At 43.8% G+C, this 19,330-nt stretch overlaps 1 protein-coding gene and 1 long non-coding RNA gene across 6 annotated transcripts in view; one reads left to right on the top strand and one right to left on the bottom strand.

Annotated features, from left to right (window-relative positions):
* The window catches only part of LOC140717576 (uncharacterized), a 35,848-nt gene extending 30,689 nt beyond the window's left edge, over positions 1–5,159 (bottom strand). Inside the window, exons 1-3 of one of the 2 annotated variants that reach the window (XR_012096573.1) lie at positions 4,951–5,158; positions 2,824–3,136; positions 2,320–2,431 (exon numbers count right to left, since the gene is read on the bottom strand). The gene's annotated coding sequence lies outside the window, so the exon portion shown is untranslated. Of the gene's footprint in view, positions 1–2,319; positions 2,432–2,823; positions 3,137–4,950 lie in introns of both variants that reach the window. The other variant, XM_073031156.1, reaches the window with a different exon arrangement.
* Positions 5,038–19,330, top strand: part of LOC140717588 (uncharacterized) — a 39,806-nt gene continuing 25,513 nt past the window's right edge. For 2 of the 4 annotated variants that reach the window (XR_012096575.1, XR_012096574.1), the window contains exons 1-2: positions 5,038–5,173; positions 8,436–8,507. This is a non-coding gene — a long non-coding RNA (uncharacterized lncRNA). Of the gene's footprint in view, positions 5,174–8,435; positions 8,508–15,268; positions 15,515–19,330 lie in introns of those variants that run through there. The other 2 variants (XR_012096578.1, XR_012096576.1) reach the window with 2 other exon arrangements.

A 19,330-nucleotide genomic window follows, 5' to 3' on the forward strand; every position in this document is an offset into this window, starting at 1 on the left:
GCACCAAGGGCAGGTCTTCCTCACACAAAACACCACCATTCCCCTGCTAATTACACAGTTAATGAACCCATTACTCTACCTCCTGTATCTTCTCTCTTGCACAATTTATATGCACTCTGTGACCACTTCATTAGGTATACCTACTCGTTAATACAAATATCTAATGGGCCAATCATATAGCAGCAGCTCAAGGTATAAAAGCATGCAGACATGGTCAAAAGGGTTCAGTTCTTCAGATCAATCATCAAAATTGAGGAAAAAATGCAAGCTAAGTGGCTTTGGCCATGGAATGATGTTTCGTGACAGATGATGTGATTTGAGTATCTCAGAATCTGTTGTGATTTTCATGTACAATAGTCTTTGGAGTTTACAGAGAATAGTGCGAGAATAGTGTAAACTTTGGAGTTTACAGAGAATAAATTCTGTGGGCTAAAATGCCTTGTTAATGAGTGGCCAGACTGGTTCAAACTGACAGGAAGGCAAAAATAATTCAAATAACTAACATGTTACAATAGTGGTGTGCAGAAGATCATCATTTAAGTCAGTGATAATAAGCCTGATCCTGAAGAATGTGGAAAGACCTACTGGTCGCCTCGGGTTACACTATTGCCAGAGTGAGTGAGTGAGATATCACATCACATTCCAGGCTGCAGGAGAATGCACTGAGTGAAGCTCCGCGCCACCAACCCAAAGGCTCTTTGCGGGGAAAGACGGCAGTCTGAGATCCTGCCGTCACTTGTCACTGCGGGGACAGGGGACATTGTCACAAACATTTGCAACTCTACTGTTTGCAGAGGAAATAGCAACCACAAAACTACCTTGTGAGTTGTGTAGCTGGGATTGGCTTGATAGTACAATGAATTTGTTGATTTATTTATTTTTGAATTTTCAAAATATTATCTGCAAAAAAATGTCCAATAGCTCTTTTCTCATTTCATCCCCCGCAGCTGTGTCAATAGAGGATTCTTATCTATAGGGCCCTTCCCAGAAACGCACTGGGACAGGTGCCAAGTGCTGGCGGGATATCATTAACTTAGTGTAAGGTGCCCTTTGCTCTGCCTGTGACTTGTTTATCTTCCACCAGGACAAGATATCCGTGAAGGAATACTGCGACTGGCGCTTTCCAAGCTGCAGGATTGCACTGTAGCTGAGTGTGGCCAATGCAAGGCCTCAGTGGGGAAGGACCGCAGTCCAGGATTCTGCACCACTGATCACGGAGGGACTGGCTCTCAGGCAATTCATTATGTGACAATGACACCTCATAAGGGAATGTACTGAACTGATAGTGGAGTGAACCCTTCACAACTGGGCCTGTACTTTCTGGAGTTTAGAAGAATGAGCAGGGGATCTCACTGAAACCTATCAAATACTGAAAGGCCGAGATAGAGTGAATATGGAGAGGATGTTTCCTATAATGGGGGGGGGGGGGAGCACTAGGATCATAGGACACAGCCTCAGAATAGTAGGACGTCCCATCCGGACAGCGATGAGGAGGAATTCATTTAGCCAGAGGGTGGTGAACCTGTGCAATTCATTGCCACAGACGTCTGTGCAGGCCAAGTCATTGGGTATATTTAAAGCTCATAACTAGTGAAGGCTTCAAAGGTTACAGGGAGATGGTGGAAGGATAGGCTTGGGAGGGACAATAAATCAGCCATGATTGACTGGCAGAGCAGACCCGATGGGTCGAGAGGCCCGATGCAGCTCCTACATGTTATGGTGCCATGTTCTCAATACCTTTTTTATTTAGACAGTTTGCCTTGTTTTGCACATCAGTTGTTTGTCAGTCTGTGTTTGTTTATGTATGAATTTTCATAAAACTCCATTTCAGTTCTTTTTTCCTGCAAGTGCCTGCAAGAAAATAAATCTCCTTTCCACACATACATTGTAAATTTAAATTGAATGTAGCAATTGTGCATCATGAAAAAAAGTAAGGATTTGGGATTAAAAAAGGGTGGGGATTTGGAAAATCCCATTGCAGAGCAGCTTACAAAACTCCCTACTGATACCACGATCGATGCGACTCTCTCTGTAGTGAATATCTACCACATCAAGCACCTTCAGGAGCTTGTATGCTTCAATAAGATCACCCCTTGATAAGATCTAAACTCCAAGCTGTCTCGTCTCTTTTAACAACCCGATCACCCCATGAATTAGCCTCGTGCATCCGTTGGGCTGCCTTCAGTCCTGATCTATGCTCTTCTGGGTAATGGGCTGAATGGCCTGGTTCTGAGCTGTCTCTCTCCATGACTGCGGGCCTAACATTCAGCAGGAAGCAACAGTGCCACTGAGGCTCAGACACTCATCACCATTACTCACACGTGATCTTTGCAAAGACAGCCAACACCAGCAGTAGAATGGGACTGTTCATTCTGCAAACTGCCGTCAGGTGGGGCACAACCAACTTTGTAGACCTCCTGTGCTCTGGACACTGTGGGCAAAATGACAAGAGAGAAGATATTAGAGGCAATGGTGGACCAGGCTTCAGCAGCAGAAAAGGGGGAGCTGAGGAAGGGAGGCCTGCAGCGATGGGGAAGGAGATGGTGAAGGATCGTAGGGATTGCGGATGCATGCACTGCTGTGGATGTGGCAGGATGTATCAGAATAAATGAAAAGGATGTTGGTGTGTGGGCTTGTTATTTGGGTAATTATTATTGTCAGATTAGCGAACATACAGTGAAAACCTTTGTTTGCACGCCACTAGACAGATCATTCCATACACAAGTACACTGAGGTCGTACAAACAGAAAACAGAATCCAGAATAACAGAAAAAGTACAGTGCAAGGGACACAATGAGGTAAATTGTGAGGATATGAGTTTACCTTTATTGTACAAGATGTCCTTTGAAGAGCTCTATCACAGTGTGATTGAATCTTCCTTTGAGACTGGTGGGAAACCTTCTCACGCGTATGTATATCCCACGTGATGGTAGTAGGTATAGAGAGAGTGACTGAAATGGACGTGATGATGTCGGCTCATGGTCCAGAGGTTCAGTTGTTGTGCAGACCAAATCATCAGAACGGTGTGGTGAAGAAAAGCGATCCAAGTGACTTTGACCATGGATGGTGCCAGATGGGGTGGTTTGAGTATCTCAGAAACCACCGATCCCCCTGAGATTTTCACGCAGAACAGTCTCTAGAGTAAAAAAAGAATGTTGCAATAAACAAAAACCATCCAATGAGCAGCTGCTCTGTGGGTAAACACGGATTATTAATGAGAGCGGTCGGAGGAGAACGGTCAGACAGGTACAAGCAGACAGTAATTCAAATAACCACACGTAACGACAGTGCCGTACAGAACACACAACCTGTTGAACCAGAAGATGTGTTACAGCAGCAGAAGTCTACAGCCATATACTAAGTGGACACTTCACTAGGTACAGTAGGAGCCTAATAAAGTGGAACAGAGTACCAATAATCCCATCTATTTGCAGTCGTATGCTGATGAATGCTGGCTGGCTAAACTAACCCCATCTGCATGTATATGATCTATACTTCTCCATTCCCTGCCTATTCATGCGCCTGTCCAAGTGTCGCTATCCTATCTGCTTCTGTCACCTCCCCTAGAAGCCCATTCAGGGCACCTACCTAAATTTACAACATAAATGTGTGCACCAGGTAACTTTTTTCTGATACAAAGTGGCTTTGACTAATGGCCAGGGTGGCAGAACCTTCTGTCCTTCAGACTGGGGCCAGATGAGCACTGCAGCCAGCTCTGTGGGCAGGTGAGGCCTTGGTTTTACGTCTCCTCTGGAGGGCTCCACTGACAGTGCTGCACTCCCTCTGCCCTGGAAAATAACTGTCACGTCCCTGAAGGGCTGAGTGGCCAATTCCAACTCCCTTATCTTTTCATGTCCTCGTGAATGTTTTCAGCTTTTGCGGTTTCTTATCTTCATCCACACACTCAGCTCCCACCCATTCCTTCTCTGCAGACACACCCTCAATCTATACACACAAGAGATTCTGCAGAGGCTGGAAATCCAGAGCAACACACACGAAATGCTGGAGGAATGCCACAGCCGTGGAAAATAAAGAGTCACCGTCTCAGGCTGAGACTCTTCTTCAGGGCTGGAAAGGAAGGGGAAACGTACCAGAATTATAAGGGGGGGAGGGGAAGGAGGACTACCTAGAAGGTGACAGGTGAAACCAGGTGTGTGGAAAAGGTAAAATGCTGATGAAGGAAACTGATAGGAAAGGAGAGTGGACCATGGGAGAAAGGGGAGAAGCAGTTGACTATCCAGACAGAATATGAGGTTTATTCTCCACCCTGAATGGCCTCATTGTGGCAAAAGAGGAGGCCAAAGACCAACATGTCAGATCGGGAATGATGATCAGAATTAAAATGTTTGTTCACTGGGAAATTTGGCTTTTGGCAGATGGAGTGGAGGGGCTCGAGCTCACTCCCAACCTACAGTTGGGTAACCACCACAAAACTGCTACCACAGCTCCCCCGACCTCACTGAAACATCAGAGTTCTCCAGCTCCAAGATCTGGACTTCAAACTGCTTGAAGCTGCTCCTGTAGATGAGTGAAGTGTGTACAGTTCCCCTTCTGGTACAAGACGCACCTCTCACAGGCATGCTTTCCATTCACAACTTATACTTTAAGAGGCATCAAACAATGCTGTTAATTCCACAGTCCCAAAGGGGCTCCCCAATAAATCTAGTGACACCCACACTCCAAAGTAATAAACCCTGATGACGGGCAGAGAGGCCTCGTTTACTGCTCCATCATCCTGTGACTCTGACCTAAACAATATCACGAACACCAACCCCCCTCTCTCTCTGACACAGCCGGAGTTCAGAAAGACCACGTCCTCCACAAGACGTTTCTGCTCCACCCAACATCGTCAAGGACTCAGGGAAAGCAGAGAACATTCCCTAAGTCACCAGACTTCTGACTTCCCACGTCCTCTGTGAACCACCGCGCATCCCGGCCCCGGCGCCTCACCTTCGTGAGCCACAACGAACACGAACTGGAGAACGAGTAACCACACGACCGGGAGCTGAGCAGGAGCCGAAACTCCCAGTGTATTGAGGGACGTTTCCAGAGTCTCCGGTTACCCCAACCGACACCTCAAACCCGCCGGGACCGAGACACCGACTGGCGAGCACCGAGCGGACTGGACACTGGAGAGAGGAACAAACATCGACAGGAAATGAAAAACACCAGGGTGCGGTTCACATTAAATATGAAACTGAAAGTTACTTAATTAACTCTATTATGGTACATTCGTGATAAATCATATCTCGATGCTGCTCAGTCATTCCCTTAGATCATGCCTGGGCAAATTAAGGCTTGATCCATAACAAAGGGTTGAAAACAAAATTAGATATAATAGGGCCTGATAGAATAAATTTGCTCAAGCCAAAAAATTTACGAAATTGAAACCATATTCGTTATGTATATTTAATTATTGGATTAACCATTTTGTTTGTTCAATTTAGAAAAAACAAAGGGAAGCAAAGTCCCTAAAATGGAAACCAATGAAAACCCTTGTACGGATTTACATTCAAAGTTAACCCATTGTGGACTTGGAATTATATCCAAATCCTGTGTCCAAAATATTAAATATCGGATATTATTTGCCCAGTAAAAAAATCTTAAATTCGGCAATGCCAAACCACCATCCTTTTTAGGCTTCTGTAAGTATTTTTTACTTAACCTAGGATTTTTATTCTGCCGTATGTATGAAGAAATTTTAGAGTCAATAGTATCAAAAAAGGATTTAGAAATAAAGATTGGTACTGCTTGAAAAAGATATAAAAATTTAGGTAGAATAATCATCTTAATATCATTGATTAGACCAATCAGTGATAAAGACAGTAAGGACCATTTAGTGAGCAATTGTTTAACCTGGTATATTAAAGATAAACAATTAACCTTAAATAAATCCTTGTGCTTTTTAGTGATTTTAACACCCAGATAAGTTAAATAGTCCGTAACCAATCTGAATGGTAAATGTCTATAAATTGGAACCTGAATATTGAATGGGAGGAGATCACTCTTATTAAGACTCAGTTCGTAACCAGAAAAGTTACAGAACTGAGCGAGCAGGGATATAACTGCAGGAATGGATTTCACACAATTAGAAATCTATAGTAGGAAATCATCTGCATATAATGATAACTTATGTGTCCCATTCCCACGGGTAATGCCAAGTATATCAGGTGAGTCGCGAATAGCAAAAGCTAAAGGTTCCAGAGCAATATCAAATAGCAATGGACTAAGAGGACAATCTTGCCTAGTATCGTGGTTTTTCGTGCCTTACAAATGACCAGGAGACGCAGAAGATTCTTCAAGAAGGGTTAAACTTTAATTTGCAAATCAAAGCTGAGACAGTCATTGAGCTAGTCGCTGATTGTCTACCGATTCTCGGACACAGCAGCTTTTTAAAGCAATCTCCTGGACCAGTTGCTATAGTTGCATATCACACATACTATCTTGTCCCTATTGTTTCTACCTATTGACTTATTCATGTTCTAGTCTACATCTCTTAGCTACCTCTTATTAACACACCATTGTCTCCTACATTCTTAAGATTTCAAATAACAAGTTCAAACTACATAATCTACATCAAGGCTGACTACAAAGCTTTGGTACACAGCAGACAAGTTCAAAGCAAAACATCTCTTAGCTACCTCTCATTACCACACCATTGTCGTCTACATTCAACTGGATACATGCAGAGCATATAGCAAACTTCAAAGCTGACTACCTCTCTTAGCTACCTCTCATTAGCATATATTAACACACCATTGTCTTTAGCATTTCACATAGTTTTGGTTACACAGCAAATAATACAAGTTTTATACTCCATAATATTTTATACTCCAATACTAGTAGCACAAAACAACTGAAAAAAGGGAGATCTTAGATTATTGGTAAGTACCAAATCCGAAAGGGTATGATATATCAGTTTAATCCAAGATATAAATTTTGGGCTAATAATAACAATAGAAACTGCTTGCATTTTATCCAGAGAGTTTGAATGGTATTGCTGGTCCTTCCAAACTCTAAAAAAATGCTGATTATCCTCTTTCCTCACATGAGTTTCTTGTGCAAAAATAATATGAGCATTTGCCCAGTTCCCATTTTTTTTAGATATTTACAAATCAGAGATTTTTTGAATACTATGCAACCTACTTTTCCGATTTCACATCTAACTGATATCAGGGAAAATAAAATTAGGTTTAAACCCTGACAAAAGGGTTTAATAGCAATTATTTATGATATGATTATGAAAATACAGTCAGGTATATCTGATAAAATTTAAAATGGATGGGAGAGCTTTCCTTACCTATAGAGAAATGGGAGAAAATTTTCCAATTAGTTAACTTTTCCTCTGTATGTGCTAAACATACATTGATAGAATTTATGGTGGTGCATAGGGCCCAGATGTCTAAAGATAAATTAGCTCGCTCTTACTCTCATTTAAGTCCTCTCTGTGACAGATGTCATTCTGAGGTAGCCTCTTTGACTCATACGTTTTGGTTTTGCCCTCTTTTGGAAAAATATTGGAAAGACATTTTTGATACTATTTCTACAGTTTTGCGTATTGATTTACAACCTCATCCTATTACCACAATTTTTGGTTTACCAATGATGGATTTACCCTCTTCAACTCGTCGGATGATTGCATTTGCTACATTAATGGCTAGAAGATCCATTTTATTGAATTGGAAAGAGATTAATCCTCCGACTACATCTCAATGGTTTTTCCAACCTATATCTTATTTAAACTTATTAAAAATTAGAAGTGTTACTTTTCATCCTTTGCTTAAATTTGAAGAAACTTGGAGGCCTATTATTCAACACTTTCATAGAATGTAACTCGACCTTTTTCGATTCCTTTGTATTAAACTTAAATATAGGTAGAGGAGCGGAGTTGAAGACATTAATGATTATACCCGACGTGATAAAACAGCCCAGCTTTGTGTAGTTTAGTTTAGTCTTGTTTAGTTCAGTTTATTTTAGTTTTCGATATTTCAATTTGGGTTTTCTTTTTCTTTGACATCTTGTTATTTTTTCATATCATGTTTATATTAAGAGTTTGGGAAGCGAAGTATATCTTGTTACCTGTAGTTTATATTCACATGTGTTAATTACCAATAATGTATTCCCACTCTCTTTGTACTATTATGATTGCTATGTATACATATTTAAAATTTAATAAAAAGATTGAAAAAGAAAGAATGATCATGCCTGATGCACCCAGGGCCCACAAATCGCTTGTTTCCCTTTAATATCAAAAAATTCACAATTTTTAATGCAAGAAACAGTGAATTCCAAATATTTGCAATCCCCTGGGTTTTCCTTTATGAATGTCAATTACTTTATTTTATGCAGACTAAGAGATATGTAGATTAAGATTATGTAGATTAACAGAAGTCAAAGATGATTCTGAATATCATTTGTGAATCCTCTTTCATCAGGTTCCCCACAATTCCAATGAGCTGTAAACTTGTTCACTAACCTGTCTGAGACTTTAAACACCACATCCAATGGTAAGTTCAATTTCAAAGTTTAAAGTAAATATATTATCAAAGTCCATATACTTGCAAGAATGTTGCCTGAATTGGAGGGTGTACCTTAATAGAATAGGTTGAGTGAACTTGGCCTTTTCTCCTTGGAGCGACGGAGGATGAGAGGTGACTTGATGGAGGTGTATAAGATGATAAGGATCATTGATCATGTGGATAGCCAGAGTCTTTTCCCCAGGGCTGAAATGGCTAACATGAGTGGGCACAGTTTTAAGGTGTTTGGAAATAGGTACCGAGGGTATATCAGGGGTCAATTTTTCACACAGAGGGTGGTGGGTGCACGGACGGCCACTGCCAGCAGTGGATACAACAGGGTCTCTTAAGAGACTCTTAGGTAGGTACATGGAGCTTAGAAAAACAGAGGGCTATGCACTAGGGAAATTCTAGGGAGTGTCTAGAGTAGGTTACGTGGCCTGCACAACATAATGGGCTGAAGGGCCTGTAAAGTGCTGTAAATTTCTATGTTCTGTGTTCTGTGTCACAATGTTCTATCTTGAGATTCATTTCCTTGAGGGTATTCACAGTAGATAGAAAGAAACACAACAGAATCAGGGAGAAACAAAGATGGGCAAACAGCCAACTTTATGGTACATTGTCTGCTGGAAACATCTGATTTCCCTTTCTTGATGACCACGATGATTCTGCTTATTTTCCACCAGAATAATATTGCGTACTTGATATATCCCAACATTTTCCCAAATACTGATGTCAAGTTGACAAGTCAGAACTTCCTTACCTTCTGGTCTCACTTAAATCGGTCATGTTTGTTTCCATCCAATCTGCAGGAGCCTTTCTGCAATATGTAATATTTTGAAGATGATGCTTATACTTATACTTTACTTTATTGTCACCAAACAATTGATACTAGAGCGTACAATCATCACAGTGATATTTGATTCTGTGCTTTGTGCTCCCTGGAGTACAAATTGAAGTAAATATAATAAAAATTTAAATTATAAATCATAATAAGAAAATAGAAAAGGGAAAGTAGTTTGTGCAAGTCAGGTCTGGACATTTGGAAGGTACAGCCCAGATCCGGGTCAGGATCTGTTCAGCAGTCTTATCACAGTTGGAAAGAAGCTGTTCCCAAATCTGGCCGTACGTATCTTCAAGCTCCTGAACCTTCTCCCGGAGGGAAGAGGGACAAAAAGTGTGTTGGTTGGGTGGGTCATGTCCTTGATTATCCTGGCAGCACTGCTCCGACAGCGTGTGGTGTAAAGTGAGTCCAAGGATGGAATATTGGTTTGTGTGATGTGCTGGGCTATGTTCACGATCTTCTGCAGCTTCTTCCGGTCTTGGACAGGACAACTGCCATACCAGGTTGTGATGCACCCTAGAAGAATGCTTTCTACGGTGCATCTATAAAAATTAGTGAGGGTTTTAGGGGACAGGCCAAATTTCTTCAGCTTTCTCAGGAAGTAAAGGCGCTGGTGGGCCTTCTTGGCAATGGACTCTGCTTGGTTAGACCAAGTCAGGTAATTTGTGATATTCGGCCTGAGGAAATTAAAGCTTTTGACCTGTTCCATCTGCGCACCACCGATGTAGATGGGGTCGTGCGGTCCACTACTCCTTCTGAAGTCAACCACCAATTCCTTCATCTTGCTGATGTTGAGGGATAGGTTATTGTGATCCATCACTGAGCTTGCTAGCGGCTACGACTTCTTCTGGAGAGGAAGGGTGCAAAACGAAGACAGGATCCACAGAGTGGGCTTCGCCATAAGGAGAACCCTGATGAAACAGCTCCCCGACCTGCCTGTTGGCATCAGCGAAAGATTGATGAAGCTACGTCTGCCCCTCAGCCAAAACCGACATGCAACCATCATTAGTGCCTATGTCCCCACCCTGACCAGCCCTACTGAAACCATAGAGCAGTTTTACGCTGACCTTGACTCCATCCAGCGCTCAGTGCCGGCCAGTGATAAGCTGATCTTGCTGGGAGATTTCAATGCCCAAGTCCGCCAAGACCATGATCAGTGGAGTGGAGTGCTTGGCAGACACGGAGTCGGGAAGATGAACAGCAATGGCCTTCTGCTTCTCAGCAAATGTGAAGAGTATGACCTCACTATCACAAACACAGTGTTCAGAATGGCCAACAAATTCAAGACAACACGGATGCACCCTAGATCCAAACAATGGCATCTGATCGATTATGACATTGCCCGTCAACATGACATTCGAGACATAATCATTACTTGAGCCATGCGAGGAGCAGAGTGTTGGACAGACCACAGACTCCTCCACACCACCCTTAAGCTATACATAGTTCAATCTCACAAAAAGCGTCCAAAGGCATTAGGCTATCCTTTAACACCTCCAAACTTCAGCATCCTTCGTGTCTACGCGAATTTGAAAATACTCTTAAATAGAAACTATCAACAAACCAGCCACTCACGGGTAACCCAATACAGAAATGGAACCACTTCAAAATGCTATAACTGAAATGGCAAAACCCTAGGCCGCAGAAAGTGCACCCAGCAAGATTGGTTCAATGAGAATAGCACCACCATCGATGACCTACTCACCAAGAAGAACAAGGCATTCAAATAATGGCAGGATGATCCGAACTCCACCTGCTGAAAGGACAGATTCAGGTCCTATTAGGCACTCGCTCAAAGGGAAATCCATATAACGTGCAACACATGGTGGAATAAGAAGGTGGATGAGGTTCAGCACTATGCTGACACAAACAGCACCAAGCAGTTCTTCAATGCCATCAAGTCTGTCTTTGGTCCCTTAAAGTCAAGCATAGCTCCTCTGCTTTCTGCAGATGGATCCTCGCTTATCAAGGACAAAAAGGGCATCAACACCAGCTGGAAGGAACACTTCAGTCAGCTCCTGAACCGCCCCTCCACTGTCGGCCAGTCAGTACTCGACCAGATTCCCCACAGCCCAGTCCATGAGCACCTCAACAACCCCCCTCCCTGACCGAGGTCAGCACAGCCATCAAACAGATGAGCTGTGGCAAAGCACCAGGCAAGGATGGTATTCCCGCAGAACTGTACAAAGCCCTCAACCAGGAGTCACTCGAAGCATTGCAGGACGTCCTGGTCAGTATCTGGGAAGAGGAAGTAATGGGATACTGCAATAGTCACCCTATACAAAAACAAAGGCCCACACACAGACTGTGGGAACTACAGGGGCATCTCCCTACTCTCCATCGCCGGGAAAATCCTGACTCGCATCATCCTTAATAGACTTATTTTAACAGTATCCGAAGGAAACCTCCCAGAATCGCAATGCGGCTTTCGGCCTAAACGCAGTACTGTGGACATGATCTTCACTGTTAGACAAATGCAGGAGAATTGCCTGGAGCAGAACATGAACTTGTACTTTGTCTTCATTGACCTGAGTAAAGCGTTTGATACCGTCAACAGAGAAGCATTGTGGATAATCCTCGGGAAACTTGGCTGCCCTCCACAGTTCATCAACCTCATACGCCTCTTCCATGACAACATGACTGGAGAGATTCTCTCAGCTGACGAACCTAACGAGAAATTTGACATCTCCAAATGCGCTCGCAGGGCTGTGCGCTTGCACCAGTACTTTTCAACCTTTTTTTCACTCAGGTACTAATGCATGCCGTCAAAGACCTAAACCTGGGCATTTTTTATCAAATACCGCCTGGATGGGTCACACTTTGACCTACGTCGCCTTGCAGCACACACAAAGACCCTCCGAAAGCTGTTCATTGAGGCGCTCTTTGCAGATGACTGCGCACTCATGGCGCACCAAGAGGACCACCTACAAACGATGGTCAGCAGATTCTCCGCCGCATCTAAATTGTTCGGCTTGACAATCAGCCTCGGTAAAACAGAGGTCCTCCTGCAGCCTGCACCTAACAGCACCCCGCCACAGCCATGCATCACCATCGATGACACACAGCTACGGAACATTGACAACTTCAAATACCTGGGGAGTACCATCTCCAGCGACGGTGCCCTTGGTAAAGAAATCACATCAAGTATCCAGAAAGCAAGCCAGGCACTCAGAAGGCTCTGGGTCAAAGTTCTGCAGCACAAAGACATTAGCCTCTCCACTAAACTGAAGGTTTACAATGCTGTTGTGGTCTCATCACTTCTATCTGGCTGTGAAACCTGGACACTGTATCGCAGACATGTCAAACAGCTTGAACAATTCCACAATCGCGCTCTGCGATCAATCATGCGAATCCGCTGGCAAGACCGTATCTCCAACCTGACAGTCCTGGACCGAGCCAATTTCACAAGCATTGAAGCCAAGGTTTCGAAGGCTCAGCTCAGATGGACCGGCCATGTGATCCGCATGGATGAGTCCAGAATGCCGCGTCAGTTGTTCTACGGAGAACTGGAGTAGGGCAACCGTGCCCAAGGTCGCCCAAGGAAGAGGTACAAGGACAACATCAAGTCAAACCTTAAGTGGGCCAAACTCCAGCCCTGCGATCTCGAACACACTGCTGCTGATCGGTCCAAGTGGTGCAATCTATGCTCCAAGGCAGCAAACAACTTCCAAGCCAACTGGCGCATGCAGCGCCTCAAGGCGAGTCAAGAAAGACACGGGAGGGTGTCTGCTCTTGCCCCAACAGGCGGTGTTCCTTGCCCCATCTGCGACCATATCTGCGCTTCGGACTTCAGCCCCAGATGTCATATGCATGCCCACAGACGTTAACTGCGCAACACATTCGTCTTCCTCTGACTTCGAGACTACTACCATATCAAGATGTGTCAAGTTTAGTTTTGTTACACAGGTATGTATAATTTACACCTCTTTAAGTTCATGTTGAAGTATGTTTGTCATGTCTGTACTGTGGATGTATAATCCTGATCATAAACTTGAAGGTCAAGATGGGGTCGGTGAACCACGAATCCCCCCCCCCCCCCACGACGTCCACAAAACTGTTTATTTCACTTCTTGTACATCTTCCTTTATCTTTAATGTGTTTCTGGAAAAGTTTTCGCAGTTTGGAGATCGATTGAGTGCTCTACCACTCTGCTGTCTCCAAGCACATAGCAAGAGACGAGTGAGGTCAGCCTCATGGTGAGGTTTGGAGATGAGGCGAGTCCATGATAGACTCCATGGGTGACCGCCAGTCGCTCGTCACTGCTGGATAAGGTGTCCGTGGGTGAACGCCAGTCGCTTGTCGCTGCTGGATAAGGTGTCCGTGGGTGAACGCCAGTCGCTTGTCGCTGCTGGATAAGGTGTCCATGGGTGACCGCCAGTCGCTCGTCCCTGCTGGATAAGGTATCCGTGGGTGACCGCCAGTCGCTTGTCGCTGCTGGATAAGGTGTCCATGGGTGACCGCCAGTCGCTTGTCGCTGCTGGATAAAGTGTCCATGGGTGAATGCCAGTCGCTCGTCACTGCTGGATAAGGTGTCCATGGGTGACCTCCAGTCGCTTGTCGCTGCTGGATAAAGTGTCCATGGGTGACCGCCAGTCGCTTGTCGCTGCTGGATAAGGTGTCCGTGGGTGACCGCCAGTCGATCGTCGCTGCTGGATAAGGTATCCGTGGGTGACTGCCAGTCGCTTGTCACTGCTGGATAAGGTATCCGTGGGTGACCGCCAGTCGCTTGTCGCCGCTGGATTAGGTGTCCGTGGGTGATGCTCTTGTTGCAGTTACACGATTTCATTTGGGGTGATCTTTCCTTTTTTTTGTGTGTGGGGGGGGGTGATGTTTTTCTTTGAATAACTTCCATGGTTTGCTTTGTTTCGTGACTGTCTGGAGAAGATGAATCTCAGAGTTGATAATAAATGAACCTTTGGAGGGTCTGTAAACATCTTTTATCTCCATTACTCACCAAGCTCCATCCCGCACATCATCCATGTCTCTTCCCTCCAACACACAGACATAAAATAAAACATTGTGGAAGTGCCTGAACTTGACCACGTACAATGCCTGTGACTCCATTTTGCGCTAGGGCTGATGATTAAACCTGTGCCATTGTCCGTATGTCCTGCAATAGGCACACAACACAGGATCAGCAGCAGAAATTGGCAAAACTCCTGCCATGTAACAGGACAAGAGGTTTCCCTTCAACTCCCTGGATGTGGAGCCCACTGCCTGCTGCTGACCATGGCCACCAGTCGGTGACCCAGGTTTAACAACCCATAGCACTCAGCTCTGTTGGAGCTTGATAGACTTAGTCAACAAGTCAGATCCAGATTCACTTCTTTATCACACATACATCAAAGCACACTGAAATGCATCACTTGCATTAATAGCTAACAACCTAAGGATGTGCTGGGGGAAACCCACAATTTGCTACACATCCCGATGCCAACATAGCTTCCCCACAATCATTGTTCCCTTTAAGATGTGCGCACACACACATCTTTTGATACCAGCACACAAAGGAATTTAAACTGTGCACAAAGGGTTGTCACCCTGACCTGTTGGCATGTTTAGTATATTTCACGATTGTACATGATTACATTTCCTTTTCTGGTCTTTGATGGAGACGGTGTTGATAACATGGAGTTTGCAATGATTTGTCTGCAGATTTTAGATCTAGCTTACTGAAGAAATTATTCAGTGTGCACATCTTGTCGTCACTGGACAAAATATTGCACAGCACAAGAATTTTGCACACACTGGACATTACAAATTAAGGGGAACATTGCCCACAATGATGATGTATGACTGAGCCAGTGTCAGAGTGGGGAGTTGAGGCTTTGGCAAGAAGAAGCAGAGGCTGTAGAAAGATTTTTTTTTTGGTTATTTATTCTTTCTTTATTCCTTATTGCACATTCAGAGCAGGGGCGATGCCAGTCAGCATCATGGAATGTTTCTTTACAGGATGTGGGAAGGCAGGGAATCCTCCAGTGTCCCTGATGTCTTCATCTGCAAGATGTCTTCCAGCTGCAGCTGCTGACAGTGTTAAGGAGTTGGAGGTGGAACTGGATGAAATCCGGATCACTTGGGAATCTGAGGGGCACTATTTCCTCTAAGATGCACAGCAGCACAGTGACTGAAATGTTCCCATGCACATAGCCGTCATTGCCACATGGCTGAAATAAACACAGAACAGAAAATGTTCACAAAATATGAAAGATTTTCTTTCTTGTACTGTATTTCATTTAATTGATTTCAATTAATAAATAGTATGTAATTTTTCAATTTTCATTCTACATATTCATAGTAATCGTAAGGGTAAAACAATCATTTGAAGAGCTGTGCAGTTTTCAGGCCATGTAAAAACAAACTTCCTTCTCAGAGCAATGTTTAGTCTGGACATCTGTAAACAGGGAGGTGTATATACTCCCAAGGTGCAGGACACAGGTAACTGGAGGACACATCAGGAGGGAGAAAGGGGACAGGCAGCCAGTACAGAGTATCCCAGTGGCCATTTCCCTCACCTATGGGAATACTGCTTTGGATAATATTGGGAGTTACAGTGGCATGCAAAAGTTTGAGCACCCCTGGTCAAAATTTCTGTTACTTTGAATAGTTAAGTGAGTCGAACATGAACTGATGTCCAAAAGTCATAAAGTTAAAGATGAAACATGCTTTTTAACATTTTAAGCAAAATTAGTTTACTTTTTGTACAATTTTAGAGTGAGAAAAAGGAAAGGAGCACTATGCAAAAGTTTGGGCACCCAAGAGATTTGAGCTCTCGGATAACTTTCACCAAGGTCTCAGGCCTCAATTAGCTTGTTAGGGCTATGACTTGTTCACAGTCATCGTTAGGAAAGGTCATGTGATGCAAATTTCAAAGCTTTAAATACCCTGACTCCTCAAACCTTGTCCCAACAATCAGCAGCCATGGGATCCTGTAAGCAGCTGCCTAGCACTCTGAAACTTAAAATAAATGATGCCCACAAAGAAGGAGAAGGCTATAAGAAATTAGCAAAGGGGTTTCAGGTAACCATTTCCTCAGTTTGTAATGTCATTAAGAAATGTCAGTTAACAGGAACGGTGGAGGTCAAGCTGAGGTCTGGAAGACCAAGAAAACTTTCTGAGAGAACTGCTCGTAGGATTGCTAGAAAGGCAAATCAAATCCTCCATATGACTACAAAAGACCTTCAGGAAGATTCAGCAGACCCTGGAGTGGTGGTGCACTGTTCTACCGTGCAGCGACACCTGCTCCAATATGACCTTCATGGAAGAGTCATCAGAAGAAAACCTTTCCTGCATCTTCGCCACAAAATTCAGCATCAGTAGTTTGCAAAGGAACATCTAAGCAAGCCTAATGCATTTTGGAAACAAGCTCTGTGGACTGATGAAGTTAAAATACAACTTTTTGGCTGCAACGAGCACAGGTATGTTTGGAGAAAAAAGGGTGCAGAATTTAATGAAAAGAACACCTCTCCAACTGTTAAGCATGGGGGTGGATCGATCATGCTTTGGGCTTGTGTTATAGCCAGTGGCACGGGGGACATTTCACCGGTAGAGGGAAGAATTAATTCAATTAAATAGCAGCAAATTCAATTAAATAGCAGCAAACATCACACTGTCTGTAAAAGAAAACTGAAGATGAAAAGAGGATGGCTTCTACAACAGGATAATGATCCTAAACAAACCTCAAAATCCACAATAGACTACCTCGAGAGGCACAAGCTGAAGGTTTTGCCATGGCCCTCACAGTCCCCTGACCTAAACATCATCAAAATTCTGTGGATAAACCTCAAAAGAGCAGTGCATGCAAGACAACCCTAGAATCTCACAGAACTAGAAGTCTTTTGCAAGGAAAAGAAGGCAAAAATCCCCTAAACAAGAATTTAAAGACTATTAGCTGGCTACAGAGAACCTTTACAAGCTGTGATACTTGCCAAACAGGGTATTACTAAGTACTGAGCATGCAGGATGTCCAAACTTTTGCTTCAGGCCCTATTCCTTTTTTGTTATTCTGAAAGTAAAAGATGGAAATAAAAAAGTATTCTTGTTTAAAATATTAAAGAAACATGCCATCTTTAACTTTATGCCTTTTGGAAATCAGGTCATCTTTTAGTCGCTTAGCTATTCACAGTAACAGAAATTTTGACCAGGGGTGCCCAGACTTTTGCATGCCACTGTAAATGTTAAGTTAAAGGACAGGACCTCCATGGATGTGGTTACAGGATTGCTACTCGTGCCACTTGCCAAAGAGGCCAGAAAGAGGAAGATCATACAGTTTATCATGCCTGAGGAGCTGGTGCAGTAGAGAGGGCTTCAAATTTTTGGATCATTGGGCTCTCTTCGAAGAAAGGTGGGACCTGTAGAGAAGGGACAGTTTGCACCTGAAGTGGAGGGGACTAATTTCTCAGTGGGAAGGTTTGCTTGTGCTGCATGATGGGGAGTTTAAATTAGAGTTTCAGAGAATGGGAACCACAGCACCAGAACAGAGTGGTTGTGGGGAAAGATGTTCAGCCTACGTACAAAGTCAGGAATCAAAAGGTTGAGCACGGTGGGACAAATGTTGTTTATTTCGATGCATGGGGTATTGTAAGAAAGGTAGATGAGCTTAGGGCATGGATCAGCATGTGGAATTATGACATTGTAGTGAGGGCAGGACTGGTAGCTCAATGTTCCGGGGATCGGTAGTTTCAGATGTGATAGGGTGGGAGGGGTTAAAGGAGGAAGGGGTTAAAGGATTACTCGTCACGGAAAATGTGATGGCAGTGCTCTGTCAGTACAGACTGGTGAGCTCATCTTGTGTGGAAATGTCAGAGATATGGGGAGATTTTAAATGGATTCTTGGCATCTGCATTTACACAGGAGATGGACACAGATAGTAACTGGGGCCCTCCACTGGCCACTGTCAACCATGGATACTGCATCCCAGCTGTCTACATGGTACACAAGGCAGTGTGATATGGAGAACAGGTTGTTGCCCATTCTCCACGGAGCTGATGAATCCAAAGGAAAGACCAAGACCTGCAGTTCGGTTCCAGTGACATCGCAGGAGATGCCATTCAGCGTTGAACTCAGTGCAGGACTGCCTTAGGGACTCCAGCTCCAGACTTTTCTTCAAAGTTTACTCTCGAAGCCTTCCCCATGAGTGGTTATAGCAACAAAGAAATGAAGATTTGAGATCAGTGTTTTCCTAAGTGAGCTGCCAACCACAGCTGACCGCCCCATCTGCCTGAAGCAACTAGTTTTAAGACACCAGTAACCCACCTTTTCTCCTCCTGTCAGTAGAATCAGTTCTGCTGGGATTAGTAGCTAAGCCACACGTGAAGGCCAAGAGCTGGACTTGTTTCTCAGAGGCTGGTTGAGACGCACACCATTGAAAGCATTTAACAGGTAGTGGGAGCTTATCCCCACGACCTCCCCCAGCTATAACAACCGTAAAGAACCACAGAGTCTAGCGAGGTCATGGACCATTTGCAGATTACAGATGAGGAGGTGTTTGCTATCCCGAGGCAAGTTAGGATGAATAGATCCCCAGGGCGTTGATGTTGCATCGGACCCTGTGGAGACTAGTACAGAAGCTGCAGAGGCCCTAGCAGAGATACTTAAAACATCTTCATCCATGGGTGGAGAGCTGGAGGGTTGGAGTATGGCTGATGTTTGTTTAAGAAAGACTCTAAGAATAAATCAGGAAATTATAGGCTGGTGAATCTAGCATCAGTATTGGGAAAGTATTTGGAAGGTATTTTAAAGGACAGGATATGAGTATATTTGTATAGATAAAGGTCTGATTAGGAATCGTCAACATGGCTTTGTGCATGGTAGTCATGTCTAACCAATCACATAGATGTTTTGAGAAAGATACCAGAAATATTGATGAAGAGAATGTCAGGCTTTTGACAAGGTCCACATGGGCGGATGGTCAAGAAAATTCAGTTGCTTGGAATTCGTGATAAGGTAGTATATTCGATTAGTCATTGGCTTC

Source organism: Hemitrygon akajei, chromosome 2 (genome assembly GCF_048418815.1).
Source record: "Hemitrygon akajei chromosome 2, sHemAka1.3, whole genome shotgun sequence".
Classification (NCBI taxonomy): Eukaryota; Metazoa; Chordata; class Chondrichthyes; order Myliobatiformes; family Dasyatidae; genus Hemitrygon; species Hemitrygon akajei.